A 17,589-nucleotide genomic window follows, 5' to 3' on the forward strand; every position below is an offset into this window, starting at 1 on the left:
AGGACTTTGACCCCTGGGCAGGAGCCAGCCACCAGGACACATATGATTAATGTGCTTATATTTAATATAGAAACACTGCAGATGCCCAGAGAGGAGCTATCAAAGAGACCAGCTCTGAATGTGGAGAAGGCACGTACCCTAGCACCTGCAATAACCACACAAGCACAGCCTAGGAGTGTCATACAAGACACAGTTAGAGCAGGAACCAGCCACCACACCTGCTTGCTCCCTCCAAAGCCAGCTTCCTCACATAACACCACGTTATGTGCAAATAGGAGCAGGTCCAGTTATAACTGTGTAACTAGAGAGACCAGTGGTAATCATCCACAGGGCATCTTGGCATCAGGAAAGAGATTAGCTTTGGCATATCAGACTATAACCAAGCCCTTGAGAAAGCCTGATTTGCCAATTCCAAGTAGAGGCAAGGACCGTCATGTCACTAAGACACAAGCAAAAGACATCTCAGGGAAAATAAATGGTGTTTTTAATGCTGTGAAGCCAATAAATATTCATCAAGAAAAATCTAGGTTTTTTCAAGTCGGCATTTAAGTACAATCCTCAGTTTGAGAATGGCAGTCCTGCATTGCCAGATGTCTTGGCAAAGTACAGCATTGCCTCAGACAGATTTCTCACACAGGTATAGTTCATAGCATTTGTTCTTATAGTACGTTCTTTTTTTCCATATAAAATAGTAATTGTCCTGTGTAGCTATAAGATAAAGGGTGTTAGTCAAGAATAGCAATGATGCATGTGGAGACTTGCCTGTACTACTACAATGTAGGGGGGCAATGTAGCTATACTATTTCTGTAATAGGAAACCACAAATAGAAAGGAAACCTCTCTAGCCAATCAGTTTATGGAATTACCCAAGCCCTTGCATCCCATAGGATAACCCAACAATCTAACCTGCCAATGATAATCCCCTCAGGGTACACTTCCCTCCTCCTTCTTATATGCAGTCTGGATTTCCTTGACCTCTTCCGCAACTTGGGTGCTTATATGTCATTGGGCTAAAAGAACCTTCCACTATTTCTTGATAGACTTATATTTGAGCTCTCTATAATGAAATATTAAAAGTTTAGAATTGTCCACGTTTTAAAGTTTCTAAATATATATATTATGTCTTTGTCTTCTTGTACAGGCTGTTGGCATAATGCAGTGCATCCTTACGAAATATGGTAGTTATAAAAACTTTGAGAAAGTAACAGGAGGTCGGATGCTGCCAAAGAGTCAGGTACTGCGCCAAATTCAGAACTACATGGAGAAAGAACACTGCCTGGGTGAGGTAAGTGACCTAAAGCATTTGTTCTTAAGGGGCCTATTTATCATTAAATACCTGCTAAATATCTGCAGAAAACAGCCTTTTCGGGAGGGGGCAGTACCTGTATATATTAAGTTTCCCCTAGATATACTATGGAGGAATTGCAGCAGATAATTCTGTAATCTGCTGCAGTTCCTCTATTGTCATCCACAAATGCAGTTCCCATAGATCTCTATGGGGGCTGCTGTGCTGCCAGATTTACCAAGCTCTGAAATGTGAAGCTTGTCCGTGATAGGTGATGCCTATTACCTATATTAGCCTTTGGGCTACTATTTAGCACATTGTTAGAGGGATGTGAGGGCTGCACATGTGCAGTGTGCACCAGGGACCTGAACCAGGAAGCAGTGTGATAGTGAGACACTTACCGTTACATGTGAAACATTAGTTATACTGTTCTGATCTATGAAGCTCTTACTAAACATGTCCCAATTATCATCTCTTATCCTCAGTCACTGAGGTCTTCTCTTACAGCAGTGCCAGCCATAATTGTAGGCAACCAGAACAGTCCAGTATTTTATACATGACCCTGATGACACTGAGAAATGATTTATCTATTAATACATGAGCCACACCGGTGTGTAATCCTGGCCTGCAGTATACTTTGCTTTTCAGTGTATTGAAACTGTTCACATATCTTTTTTTTAATAATTGGGCCTGATTCACTACATATTGCAATAAAGCGTACACACTTAGGGGGTCATTCAGACCCGGTCGTTAGCGCCGATGCGCTCGGACCGGGTCGATGGCTCCCCACAGAGCATGCGCACGACGGCGCCGGCGTGCGCATGCGTGAGACCCGCTACGACCGACAGTGCCGGTCGTAGCGGGTCTCGATCCAAAGGGGGCGAGCTGTCGATGTTGATTGACAGCTCGCCCCATTTGGAAGGCGGGCCGGGGGGGTGGCAGCCCAAACGGGGGCGTTACCATGGGAACGCCTACCGTTTGGGGGCGGCCCCACTGACATCACTAGTGATGTCAGTGGAGAGCTTCTGGCTCAGACAGAGCCGGAAGCTCTCCGGGGCTTACGACAAGGGAGACCCTACCCTAGGGTCTCGTCGTAAGCCCCAATGGTCGCGATGGTCTTGACCATCGCGACCATCACCTTAGGCGGTCGTAAGGCTGTGGGTGTTAACACCCAGCCTTACCACCACAAAGGAGGATGTCTTGAAAATTCAAGAGGTCCTCCCCTCATTCAGACCGACCGCACGCTCTGTGCGACCGGCTCTGAATGAGGTCCTTAGTTCAGTGCAATTGGAAGTTCATCTATTTTGATCGCAATGCCGCTACAATAGGTCAGACCTCACTCAGAAATTGCTTACTTCAGTGCACGCTATGAGGCTTCAGGCTGCGCATGGTATCGCAGTGGATAATTTATGCACACCCCTGCAACACCGTTGAAACACACTGGCACGCCTGCGTTCACCCGAGCGCCCCCATTACTACCCACAAACGGCACTTTCTGTCGATCACTCTGCGATGAGTCTGCATCGCAGTCCCAATCACAATGACTGGTTTGGGCACACGCACTATGATGCATGCGCAGTATGCAACAATTGGCCGATTGCATGCGTATAAGCAACTGCTTTCCTTGCTGAATGAGGCTCATTGTCCATTATCTGCCAATGGTTTGTTAAAATGTCTGTAATACAGTAAGGGCCACACACATTTTTATAAATCAAAATCAATGGTTTTTAATGTATAACTTGTGTTGTGTAGAAGTTTGTTCTATTACCGGCCTTTTATTCCTGCGGCATAAGATGATAGTGTCCTTCTCCATGTTCCAGATCGCTGTTGACCATACAAGTGATATTCTGTCACGAGCCTGTATGAGTGTGAGGAATGGACGAGCAACAATGGCCATTAATGTTTCCGCTGTACGGGAACACTGGCTGGAAGGGATGCTCAGACATGAAATAGGTACTGGCTTCTGCTGATTTACTTTCACTGTTTATTTTCACTGTACCAACCTAGAAAAATTTTCCTCGGGTTCCTTATCAGTATTTTGTTTAACAAAATATTTCCTGTTAGAGGGAACATAAAATCTATGGTTTATAAGTTTTTACGGGTTGGGTATGAGATCCTGACGGTCGGGATGCCACTGGTCAGAACACTGACAGCGGCATCCCGATGGTCAGAATCCCGACACCCAAAAGTAAAATAGGTTAGGCAAACCCTTACCCCTAACCTTTACCCTTACTTCCTTTTACTTAACCCTAACCTCCCAACCTAGTGCCTAAACCTAACCCCCCCTCCCTGCACCCTAAACCTTACACTCCCTCCCCGTTGCCTACACCTAACCTCCCAACCTAGTGCCTAAACCTAACCTCCCTCTCCCCACATCCTAAACCTAACCCTCCTCACTAGTGCCTAACCCTAAGCCTCCCCCAATGCCTAACCCTAACCCTCCCCCTAATGCCCAATACTTACCTTTGGGATGGCGGCGATTGGAATTCTGGTGCCGGGATCCCGATGCTGTCGGGATTTCAGTGCCAGTATTTTGCCTGTCCTGCACACTCGGATGCTGACTACATCCCCTTATAAGTATAACATGTTTTAGATATGGGACAGATGCAGAGTCTAATGTATGTTAGTTGGCATGGTGCTTCTTATGTGTCCTTACATGTGCATGGAAGCTATAAGACCCAAGCACACAGAAATGTACACAGAGTACACGCACCTCAGCTTATGACCACATAGGGTTGGCCATGGTCATTCTAACACAGGTCATGTACACTAAGGGAGTATTCACAGAAGTGTAACCAGATTCAGAGCTAGATAGAGACAGTAATACACCAGGGAAAGCCGTGTCACCTGTAGGCGGCCAGCAGTGGGTGCAAATAACAGATAATGATGATGACGGTTTCTATATGCACCAAACCACTTGTGATTTGCGGCTTGCGAGCAGTCCAGTAACACTGATACAGTAGGTGTTCCCATCACCACTCACACACATAATATTCTTTTTGTGAGCATGTTTTAGTAAATTTTATTTTTTTAGTTTTTCTAAAGCATACACAAGATAGGGCTTTGCTGCATTAGAGAGGTTTTAGCAGTTTAAATGATGCTGAATGGTATAATGCATAGTAAAAAAAAAAAGTGTCCAAATGTTTGTACTAAATTAGAAAATCACAATACAGAGTTTGTGCAGAATATAATACAGAGACGAGATGTCACATAATATAGATAACATCATCAAGACACTGATCTAGTGGAAATGTCGGGACAGTGTTTACATTTACCATGTAAAATACATAGGAGCCTATTTATCAAATAATATTTGTGTTTTCAGGAAGTACCTACAAATATTAAGTCTTACCCACATGTGCCATAGAGGGTCTGCAGCAGATATCTCCTGTCCCCACATTTCCATATGTCTCTATGGGGGCTGCCAGGATGTCAGATCTACCAAGCTCTGGAGTGCCGTTCTCCCGTTGTAGCTTATGGGCTACATTTGCAGATTTTTTGCCAGCTTGCACATGCAATCACCTTAGTTATACTGATCGCTCGGATCGCTTGAATCTATATATATATATATATATATATATATATTTATATATATAATATTATATATAATATATATATATATATATATATAAAATATTATATTTAGATACGAATATGAATTTATCCATGCACCAAGTTTTATTTCCATTTTAAAGATTATAGAAAAAGCTGTATTACTTGTTTCTTGTGTGAATGCAGGCACCCATTATTTCCGGTCAGTGAACAGCAGGCAGCAGCCATGGTATGACAGCGCTGGGCGTGACAGATATCATCTAAAGTCCGTCAATCCCACTGAAGAAGGCCAGGCAAGCATCCACAGTGTGTTGTGTGACAAAGACCCTTTCCTGTGGAGAGCTGCACTGCTCTATTATACAGTCTACCAAGCCAGCCGCATGTCATTCTGTGAGCTGTTCCAGGATGTGGCTCAGTTTGTGGAAGACCCTAACACAAGGTGGGATTACTGTATGTGAGCAAAGAGGGGCTGCTCTGACACATCCCAGCCAGGTAACTGAGAACCTTCTATTCCATAGACATGGTCTGGTAACGTAACCAAGCAGCGGATTTTCTAACAGACAACTTTCATTGGTTTTGCCGGCATGCTTTAAAATGGCAATAATATGAAACGCGCAAAACACAGAGAATTTTGAATTTAATATTGTTTCCATAGACAAAACCACTAAAAATCTGAATTTTTTTTAAACACAACTTAATAAATATACCCCTATGGGCTCTATTCATTATGTTAATTTTCAGGGTCCATTCAGATCCTGACAATTAACACTCTAACTCGCCATGGAATCCGAAGAAATTCAGCATTGCTCCGGTGCGGTGACAGCTGATCCAAAAATCAACTGTCCCACGAGCAGCTTCACTGCTCCTTTCCTAACAGTGACGCTAGTGTGCATGTGTGACCTACAGGTCACGCATGTGCAGAAGTGCCCCGACGTCTGTTTAAAAAATGGGTACAAATACAGGGTTTATAATGAGATTTTAGGCTATAGATATATAGTATCAGTGCTGAGGTCATTTGTATATTAATGTTTCTTTTTATCCTCACAGGTTGCTTTAATAAAGATCAAGTTTACCTGGATGGGATTCTACATCCTCTAAGACACAGACACCATAGATTTCCGCCTGCTAACATGCATGGGCAAGGTATATATTATATCAGTATGTCTTTCAGTAATGAAATAATAGGAAAGTGATACAATCATGATCATTGGCCCTCATTCAGAGCCGTACGCTCTGAGCAGAGCGCACGCTCTGAATGAGGGCCGGCCTCCATGAAAATGGAGCGTCCTCCTGGACGCTCGTATAGCTGTGGGTCACCACCCACAGGCTATACGAGCGTGCATTTTGATGGCCGCGATGGTCGTGACCATCGTAACTGCGAGCCGGAGCCTGCGGTTGAGGTTTTCAACCGCAAGCTCCGGAGTGATTTTGGCTCTATCAGAGCCAAAATCACTCCCACTGACATCACTAGTGATGTCAGTGGGCCGGCTTCTGACGGGAGGCGTTCCCATGGGAACGCCCCCGTCAGGGAGGCACGCCCCCGGCACGCCTACCAAAGGGGGCGTGCTGTCAATCAACATCGACAGCACGCCCCCTTTGATCAGACACAACGAGCGAAGGACTTTCCTTCGCTCGTCGCGTCTGGCGCATGCGCACGACGGAGCTCCCTCCATCGTGCGCATGCTCAGTCCAGAACATCGACCCACTTGCGAGCGGACAGCCGCTTGCGAGTGGGTCTGAATCAGGCCCATTGTGCTTAATTTATATTTGTACATTGCTCATAGAGGGCCTGATTCTGAGATGTATACTAATCACACAGCCGCTGTGTACAAAGACGTGTGTACATGTGTGATAATATGATAATGTGGCAGGAGGCATCCTGTGCAAATAGACACCAGAGCCATAACTAGACTTTTTGGTGCCCTGTGCCAGAGAGAGCATTGGCACCCTTCCCATTTTTTAAATAGGGACATAAGATAGCACACCTGAAAAAGGGCCAAGGCCTCATGGGGAAGCACCAGGGAAGAAATAGAGGAGGCCAGTAGATGCTGGGGATAAAAGAAGAGGAAGCTACAAGTGAAAATGATAATAGACAGGAAAACTGACAATCCCAAACAACGCCCCATGCCCCGCGGTTCCCTGTGCCAGTGCACTGGTCGCACTACCCTAGTTACGGCCCTGATAGACATCTCCTGCTGGCTTCTCTGATCCGCTGCTGCATCCGAAGATGATTTCGCATCAGCTGTCTCCACACCGGAGCAATGATGAATTGCTCCAGCATATGCGGTGAGTTAGAATGTTAATTATCGGTGTCCGAACAGACCCCAATAATTAACATCATGAATAGGGAACATAGGGCTTGATTCAGACCCGCTCGCAAGTGCATAGCGCTCACAAGCAGGTCGATGGTGGGGTACTGCGCATGCACGGCACACGCCACGCGCATGTGCAAGCCCCGGAGCGAGAGAGAAATTCTCTCGCTCTGGGACTCACTACAAAGGGGCGGCTGTCAATGTTGATCGACAGCTCGCCCCGTTTTGTAGGCGTGGTAGGGGGGTGGCTACACAAATGGAGGCATTCCCGAAGGAACGCCTGCTGTTTGTGAGAGGCACATCACTGGCAGGGCCGGATTGAGAGCCACATGGGCCTGGAGCTGAAAATGACCAAGGGCCTATTATGAGAAGCAAAGGAGGTGGGCCAGTGCTGTGTGGGTGTGGCCAGTGCCATGTGGGCGTGTACACCTATACTCTGAGCCACAATGTCTCCATAAAAAATTTGAAAATGAATATAAAAGCTTAATTTTGTGAGGTAAATAGAAATACAATTTTACTACTTATTTATGGCAGACCGTGTGGAGAGCAGATGGCCAGTCAACATCATGTTGTCATGACAATGGGCCTATTTTTATATGGAGGCCTGGAGCTGTAGCTCCATCCGCCCCATTGTTAATCTGGCCCTGATCACTGGTGATGTCAGTGGAGAGCTTCCTGCTCTGTTAGAACAGGAAGCTCTCTGGGGCTAGCAACGGGCAAAACCCTACCATAAGGGTCTCGTTGCAAGCCCCGATGGTCGCGACCATCACCTGGCTGCCTGCAAAAGCTGTGGTTGGTCACCCACAGCTTAGTGAGCGGCCAGGAGGCTGCACCAAAAAAAAACGCTCTGATGCAGAGCGAGCGCTCTTAAAGAGCATCCGGCTCTGAATCAGGCCCACAGTGTGCTGATAGCATTATGCATGAAAGTCTTTATTTTTACTGGTTTACTGTTGGAAAAGTTATGTTAGTGATGCCATTGTTATGCTTGTAGCTACTCTTCCCCAATTAAAACATTCAAATGTACAATAAACATTTATCCAGTAAATCAGCTAATTATTTCTCAGATGTTAGTACATGACAAGCATGACGCGTTATCAACACATTTGACATTGTAAAGCTGACAATGTTTTAAATCACACTATTAACAGGGCAACATTACAGTTTCGACCTGACACTTTCCCCATGCTGAGTGTCGACATTTTAATTGTCTAACACTAATACCCAATCTATTGGAAACAAATGACATTCTTGTACATGATGATAGCATTGGGAGGCTGTCAGCATCAGCACTGTAGCAGAACAATAATGCACCCTGGTCTGGCCTTGCTACTTGCACATTTGTAGTGAGACCAGGACTTTGACCCCTGGGCAGGAGCCAGCCACCAGGACACATATCTATGTTAGAGATCGCCCACTATAAGCCAGGCCCTGATGAGCCCTGGCCACACAAATCAGGCAAAATAACATAAATAAAAACATATGTATAAAAATTAAATTGCTCCAAGATGACTCCCTCAGCCATCTGCCCACTGGGAAACTCCCGTTTATGCCTATGGCCAATCCACCGCTGGTCTTAACATTTGTAACTTTTATACATGTTCATTGGTAATAAAAAGCTTTTACCACCTTGTGTAAAGCAGGTCCATATAGACTCACATCTGTAATTACAGCTAAAAGTGCTGGCACCAAGTATTAATAGAGAGGGTGATTATTTATGTTTTATCTGTTTTATTTGTAATTAAAGTGTTTTAGAGGAGAGTTCTTATATTACAGGGTATTTTATTGTTGGTTAGTGATAAGAATCACAGAGTAAATTCATTTTAATTTCATGATGTAAAAAGATATTAAAATGTGAAATATGCCAAAGTAGGAGATTACTTTCTAGTCCCTTTATATGAAGTCTTACTGTACATTTATCTAACTACAATATTGTGATTCTTCTCCAAGGTGTCTTATGAGGATATAACTCGGCTGAAGCGATTTGCCGTCTGTCACACTTCCAGAATTCCTCTGTTCCTCAAAGACCGAGGACGGTACATGAAACATCTGGAGCACATCATGGAAGTGAATGGCCTGACGGACAAGATGCTGAGGAAGCTGATCGTGTGACCACACCGCTGTCACTGATTGTCTACTCTCCTACTAATAGCTAACCCCAGGGGTCCCAATCCAAATCTACAGGACCCCAGTGACGTGACAGACCAGGAGAATGTGGACATAATTTTTTGTTTTCCAACAGTTGGTAACCAATATCTTGCCAATAAATTATTGTATTATTCATATACACAACAGAAATGCAGAGTTTGTTCCTTTATAATTTTTGTAACTGATGTAAGTTAACTTTTAAAGGGGGGTATCCACTAAGCGATTTAAACAAGGATTGCACGATAACAATGTCGTTATCGTGCAATCGCTTGCAAATTGCGCATGCATCGTGCATGCTTTGGGGATGTTTTGGGCGGAAGCAACCTGCGATGCGCGTGCCCGCGGGTCGCTTCTGACATCCGACATCGCCCGTACATGTAGGTCAACTTGATGATCTCATCAGGTTCTACGTGTGCAGGGATGAGGGATGTGCCGGGACTGAACCGGGACTGAACGAGTGAACGTTCAGTCTAGGCACATCACTAGCTATACAAACAACAGCACGATTGCAAAGTCGTAATCGTGCTGTCGTTTGTATATCGCTAAGTGGATACTCCCCATAATTCCTATGTCATGGTCAGTAATCATAGTGTAGAAATAGTGTGGGCAGGATGTCACTCTTGATGACTGGTGTGAAGTACAGTCAGGGCAGTAGTGAGCCTGGGCAGGCCCGGGTAATGACAGGGGGTGTGCGGGCCTAATGTAAAGAGACATGTCCACGCCCTCGCAAAAAAAGAAATAACAATGATGCGACGCCGCATGCTCCACAAGAGGACACCACTTTGCCCCTCACCCAGGATCAGATACAGGGGGGGCGCAGTCAGTGCGATTGCTCTCCCCCCTCCTATCTGGTGTATGCAGAGGAGATGGCTGCTGCACTCAGTGACAGCAGCAGTCTCTCTCTACTCACTGCAGCCCAGCAGTGCTGCCACTGACAGGAGGGGAGGGGGGAGAGGCAGATCCGGGCCCCTTCAGCAAGCCTGGGCCCAGGTAACCAATACATGCTCCCCCCTCTCGGCACCCCTGAGTACAACAAGGCAGAGAGACCATTCCATGACTAGTAAAATGCTGGTGTGCATTACATGCTGTGATAATCACCCATGTAGATGCTGTGTATGGCAATTTACAGACTGTAACTATGTAGGATTATTTATTACCAGTTATTTATTGTCTTCTTATACAGCTTAGATCCAGTTGCACATGTCCTTATATGTGTTATCCCACATTCTAACCTGCACTATATGGGACTCGCTACCTCGCATTAGGCCTGAGTCAGAGATGTACACTAATGCCACCACAGCTATGATCCCATACGCAGTTACTGTGTGATGTATGTAAATGGCACAGCCACTGAGGACTGTATGGAGACTCCCACCTGCAGCTTTCCAAATCTAAGTATCTGTGTACTAAGACGCAGCATCGGTCACAGGTCATTCTATTATCAGTCTCCTGAATAACTCTATGATTGCGCAGAATGAAATGAGACACTGGAGTCATTTATATTGCGTACGGGATCGCAGGCGCAGGCTGAGACATATGATCACAACACGCTGCAGTTTTTGCCTCTACTCCCCGTCACCTCCCCCAAATGCTCCCTGTCTGTTAATAACATTGCAAGTAAAAAGTAGCTGTGAGCGACTTTAGTAATGCACCTTCACGCATGCACAGTGCGATTTAGACACATGCACAGTTTACCGATAATCACTCAACTGTGTAAATATCGGCATTGCGCACATCTCTAAATCAGGCCCATAGTCCAAGAGGCCTCCACTCTAGAATCCTTAAAAAAATGTTTAGTTCCTAAAAAGTACAACCCAAATGCTTAGTTCTCTTTTCCTTTTTTTAATTTTGTATTTTTTAAATGCAAATGTAAAGCACTTTGAGCCCTATTGGGAGAAAAGTGCCGTATAAATATTATTATAATTATTATTATTATTAGTGTTATTATTGTTATTAGAAATTGTCATACATTCATTCAATCATTCTGATATATTGTACAATATAGCAAATAACCAACAAGCAGTATACTTAAAGCAGTTTTGCTTTCAAATAAAAATTTGTATCATTTAAATTTAAACTGTGACTTTAAAAAAACTTTACTAAAAGCCAGGGCAAAACTCAAGATTCCCCGTTACTCCAATCTAAGCTGGAACATTTCCTCACGTCTGCTGGGGCTGCTGTGTGGAGAGCTGTGCTGGGATCAAGTGGCTGATCCTAGCATCGGCACAGGCAGAGGGGATGTGTCCTCTGTGGGACACATCCGTTGCCGGCGCTGGGACAGTGATGTCCCCAGCATCGGTGCAGACGCCGCAGGCACCTGGTGAAGGGACCAGTACACCTGCACAGAAGCAGGCACTGCACCGCACCACCTCTTACAGCTGCACCTCCCTCTCCTAGGCCAGATCATACACCTCTGACACGGACTATTTCATGGCGTCATCATCTCACTCTCCTACCACAGTTTCCAAAGGTGACCTGGCCACTATTCTCCAACGGTTGGACTCTCTTTCCACGAAGCAAGACCTCTTAGATTCTGAACAAAGACTCCATGAGGCTTTTAAAAAAAGATGTCTCTGTTTTACAGGCAAACATTGCACAGGTCGCTGATCGCTTATTAGAATTGGAGAACCATGAGGATAAGATGGAGGAATACCATTGCACCTTTCACTCTACAGCTATGCTTCAAGCTGCACAATTGCACCAGATGCACAGCAGACTGGATGATATGGATAATCATGGCAGGCGTAATAATCTCAAGATATGGGGAATTACTGAGGACAATCAGACCCAATACATTATTGGAGTGCTTACCAAGTTATTCAATGAAGTCCTAGAACGTGTCCCGGACACTCCAATCATATTTGAACAGAGCTTGTAGGGCATTGAAGCCTAGGAATGTTCAAAGGGATAAACCTTGTGACATAATTTGCCATCTTCATTATTTCACTGACAAGGAACTTATCCTTCAGAAAACCAGGTCCCTTCAGTGTATCGATTTCAATGGATCTCCAATACAAATTTTCCAGGACCTTTCTTGGAATACGTTACAACAGAGGCATATGTTGGGGCCCTTGATTGATGAACTTAAGAATCAGCAGCTAAAATATTGTTGGGGCTTTCCTTTAAGCATTATGGTCCACCACAATGGTACCCTTCACTTACTTAAGGAACCCGGGGACTTGCATTCTTTTTGTGACAGCTTGCAAATTTCTAGAGTGGAGCTTCCCAACTGGTCTGCTCTGTTCTCTCATCTGGATTCTCCTCCTTTACCAATTGTTCCTGGAGATAAGCAGTGGCATCCTGTACGGGGGAAGAAATGAGGCTCTCCATCTCAGTCTCATGATGTTGCTGGACATGACACTATTTATTTTAGTATTTGCTTTGGTCAAAACTATTTATTTTGTGTGATTAAGGTGACTTCTGTTTTAGACATTACCTCTATGTTTGCACTTTTGATCAGGGATTTGTTATCTAACTGTTTTTCCTTTTGCAGCTATCCAACGAAGTTCCGGTGCACATGTACTGCAATTTGATTTATTGAATTTACTGAAACTGTGTTTTTTTTTGTTCGACAACATTGTGTGTTTGCTGTTTGGGTCTCTCTTCCCTCCTTTGTTTTCTCAACTGCTATTGTTTCTCGCTAATTGTTAGTCTGACCATGGGAGTCTACAGACTCTTACTGTGGTACAGGGTGATTTTCTGGGATTGTTTTGTATATTTATGTTTTATGATGTTATTATGTCATTTTTTCCCCTTTTTTCTTTTCTTGTCTGTCTATTTTTTATATCCCTATTTTTATTGTGTTACCCTTTGTCTCCTTTCCCCCCCTTTTTTTCATTTCCCAGGTTTCCATGGACAGCTCTACTCACATTCACAATCTGGGTATTTCCCTACTGATGTCCTTGATTATCCAGTGGTGTACTTTGTGGCTTCCCCCTCTGAGTTGTAACAATGGCTGCTTCTGAACTCTTGCAAATTTCCTCCATAGACACGAAAGGATTAAATATTCCCGAGAAAACGGTCCTCAATACTTTGTGAGTTCTGCATTGGCAAATTAGATGTTGTATTTATACAAGAGCCACATTTTAGGTGTGGGTATGCCCTCTCGCTTAAAACCTGCTATTATCCACAGGTCTTTGCTTGTGATAATTCAGAGGGGAAAACTAAAGGGGTTGCAATTTTATTCTCTAGACTTATACCTCTTACTGAGGTGACTACACATGTAGTTATCGAAGGTCGCACTTTATTGGTTGTGGGTAAACTTTTTAATCAATTCTATACACTTGTCAATATTTATGCCCCTAACAAGGGTCAATCTGTTTTTTTTTACTAAAGTTTTACAATATGTTGAATCAATACAACAAGATATTGTAATTATAGTTGGAGACTTTAATTGGATCTTTGATCCGGCTCTAGACTCTTCTCGGTCTGCTTCAATGGCTTTCCTTAAAGACCTGTGTAATGTGAGAGAGCTTTTTCACAATCATCAGTTGATGAATGTCTGGAGATTACAGCACCCTAATGAAATAGATTTCACTTTTTTCTCTAACCATATAATGTCTACTCCCAGATAGACCATTTTTTAATACCTCATAGATTTCTTTATTTGATTAAACGTATGGCCATTGGTTCTATTACCTGGTCGGGCCATGCCCCTGTATCCTTTCAACTCCTCTTTCCAGAATCTCGTTCTAAGAGCTGGTCTTGGCATAAAAATAAAGGTTTAATTCAGATCCCAGAGTATAAAGAAATAATTAAGAAATCTATTGAGGATTATGTGGCCCATAATAGTACCTCTGACGTTAATAAATGCTCCCTCTGGGAAGCCCATAAATGTGTGATTCGTGGGAAACTCATACAGTTAGGTTCCCTGGCTAAGCAGTAAAGGGAAGCTCAGAAAGAGGCACTCCTCTTGAAAATTTGATCTCTGGAACTGTCACATAAATCATCTTTAGATGCCACTGTGGGTGCTTAACTGGCACAGTCTCATGCTGCCTTAAATTAGCTGTTATCTGTTAAGTCCATGCTAGGGGTGTGCACCGGCCACTTTTCGTGTTTTGGATCTGGATCTTTCTTCGTGTTTTGGATCTGGATTGGTTTTGCCAAAACCAACCTTCGGTGTTTTGGGTTCTAGGTTTTGGATCTGTATTATTTTTAAAAAAAAGCACAAAAACAGCTAAAATTACAGAATGTGTTGATTTTTCTGCTCCTATGCTATTATTAACCTCAAAAACCTTAATTTCCACTCATTTCCAGTCTATTCTGAACACCACACACCTCACAATAGTGTTTTTATGTCCAAAAGGTTGCACCGAGGTAGATGGATGACTATGCTAAGCGACACGAGTGGGCGGCACAAACACGTGGCCCATCTAGGAGTGACACTGCAGTGGCAGACAGTATGGCAGTTTGAAAACTAGGCCGCAAACAGTACATAATTCAAAGAAAAAAAAGAGGTGCGAGTTGGAATTGTCCTTGGGCCCTCCCATCCACCCTTATGTTGTATAAACAGGACATGCACATTTTAACAAACCAATCATTTGAGCGCCAGGGTCTGCCACACGACTGTGGCTAAAATGATTGGTTTGTTTGGGCCCCCACAAAACAAGCTGGCAATTAATCTGTCCCTGCACAAACTGGCTCTACGGAGGCAAGATGTCGTCCTCATCCTCCTCATTCACCGATTCCTCACCATCTTCAGTGTTGTGTACATCCTCATCCTCACAGAGTATTAATTCGTCCCCGCTGGAATCCACCACCACAGGTCCCTCTGTACGTTCTGGAGGCTGGTCTTCCTGGAAGAGTTGATAATTAATTTTTATGAACTTCATCTTCTCCACATCTTGTGGAAGCAACCTCCTGCGCCTTTCGCTGACAAGGTTCCCGGCTGCACTAAACACTCTTTCGGAGTACACACTGGAGGGGGGGCAACTCAGGTAAAATAGAGCCAGTCTGTACAGGGGCCTCCAAATTGCCTCTTTTCCTGCCAGTACATGTACGGACTGTCTGACATGCCTACTTGGATGCTGTCACCGATGTAATCCTTTAACAGACAGACGCACGCTAGTCACTGCTGCTTTGAGGTTGCAGGTGCGACTACAGCTCACACAATTCAAAAAGACAGAAAAAAATTTATTTTTTATTTTTTGTGGAGCGCACTTTGAGGGTTACAACACCCTTTAACAGACAGACGCATGCCTGTCGCTGCTGCTTTGAGGATGCAGGTGCAGCTACTGCGCATACATTTCACACGCAAACAGAAAAAAAGAAGATTATTTTATTTTGGTTGGAGCGCACTTTGGGGGTTACACCACCCTTTAACAGACAGACGCATGCTTGTCGCTGCTGCTTTGAGGATGCAGGTGCGGCTACAGCCCACACATTTCACAAAGACAGAAAAAAAAGAAGAATTTTTTATTTTTTGTGGAGCGCGCTTTGGGGGTTACACCACCATTTAACAGACAGACGCACGCTTGTCACTGCTGCTTTGAGGACAGTATCATATGCAGTGACAGTAGACTTGTCAGAAATTGTTGGCATGTCCTTCAGTCCGGACCAGATGTCCAAACCGGCCCTTGACTTATGACACAGGCGCAAGCTTGGCGTTGCTACTGTGTTGATGCACGTGCGGCTACATCGCACACAAGTCACAAACACATAAAAAAATTGTTTTTGATTTTTTGGAGCGCACTTTGAGGGTTACACCACCCTTTAACAGACAGACGCACGCTTGTCGCTGCTGCTTTGAGGATGCAGGTGGAGTCTAGACGGGATTTGGAACTTGGGACACACTACCTCAATCAATTGTCTAAATCCCACTGCACTAATGGCGGATACCGGATGCACGTCTAACACCAACATAGCAGTCAAGGCCTCAGTTATACGTTTTGCTTCAGGATGACTGCGGTCGTACTTCATCCTCCTCACTAGTGACTGTTGGAGGGTCAATTGTTTAGTAAAAGTAGTGGTGTTCCTACTTCCTCTCTGGGATGATGAACAACTCCCAGCAGCAGAAACAGCACTAGGAGGAAGTGGTTCTTGATCTTTCCCTATTTTAATTTTATCGGAGAAAGTTTGGTCCTCCATTTATGTTATATTGATATATACGTGCGGCTAAGCCGCACACAAACACAGAAAATATTTTTTTATTTTTGTTGGACACTAGTGCACTTTGTGGGTTACACCACCCTTTAAGAAATGAGCAAGCCGGCCCTTTACTTATGGGACACAGGTGCACGCTTGACGCTGCTCCTTTGTTGATGCACGTGCAGCCACAGTGCACACAATTCACAAACACAGAAAATATTATTTTATTTTGTTTGGAGTGCACTTTGTGGGTTACAGCACCATTTAACGGTCAAGCCAGCCGGCCCTTTACTTATGACACAGGCGCACGCTTGGTGCTACTTTGTTGATGCACGTGCTGCTACTGCGCACACAATTCACAAACACACAAAAATATATATTTTTATTTTTTTTGGAGTGCACTTTGGGGGTTACAGCACCCTTTAACGGTCAAGCCAGCCGGCCCTTTACCTATGACACAGGCGCACGCTTGGCGCTGCTTTGTTGATGCACGTGCGGCTACTGTGCACACAATTCACAAACACAAAAAATATATTTTTTTATTTTGTTTGGAGTGCCCTTTGGGGGTTACAGCACCCTTTAACGGACAAGCCAGCCGGCCCTTTACTTATGGGACACAGGCGCACGCTTGGCGCTGCTCCTTTGTTGATGCACGTGTAGCCACAGTGCACACAATTCACAAACACAGAAAATATTTTCTTATTTTGTTTGGAGTACACTTTGGGGGTTACAGCACCGTTTAACGGTCAAGCCAGCTGGCCCTTTACTTATGACACAGGCGCATGCTTGGCACTACTTTGTTGATTCACGTGCGGCTACTGCGCACACAATTCACAAACACAAAAAAATATATTTTTTTATTTTGTTTGGAGTGCCCTTTGGGGGTTACAGCACCCTTTAATGGACAAGCCAGCCAGCCCTTTACTTATGGGACACAGGCACACACTTGGAGCTGCTCCTTTGTTGATGCACGTGCAGCCACAATTCGCAAACACAGAAAATATTTTTTTTATTTTGTTTGGAGTGCACTTTGGGGGTTACAGCACTTTTTAACGGTCAAGCAAGCCGGCCCTTTACTTATGACACAGGCGCACGCTTGGCACTACTTTGTTGATGCACGTGCGGCTATTGCGCTCACAATTCACAAACACAGAAAAAATATTTATTTTTTTGCACTTGGGGGGAGCACCCCTGATGGACAGAGCACCC

General features: G+C 44.3%; 1 pseudogene; it reads left to right on the forward strand.

Moving 5' to 3' along the window:
* The first annotated feature begins 42 nt into the window (after positions 1-42).
* On the forward strand, positions 43-9,258 carry LOC148535203 (putative tyrosine carboxypeptidase MATCAP2; annotated as a pseudogene).
* Positions 9,259-17,589: the final 8,331 nt, after the last annotated feature.

The sequence above is a fragment of the Taudactylus pleione genome, unplaced genomic scaffold (assembly GCF_031769625.1).
Source record: "Taudactylus pleione unplaced genomic scaffold, aTauple2 ptg000054l, whole genome shotgun sequence".
In the NCBI taxonomy this organism is placed as follows: domain Eukaryota; kingdom Metazoa; phylum Chordata; class Amphibia; order Anura; family Myobatrachidae; genus Taudactylus; species Taudactylus pleione.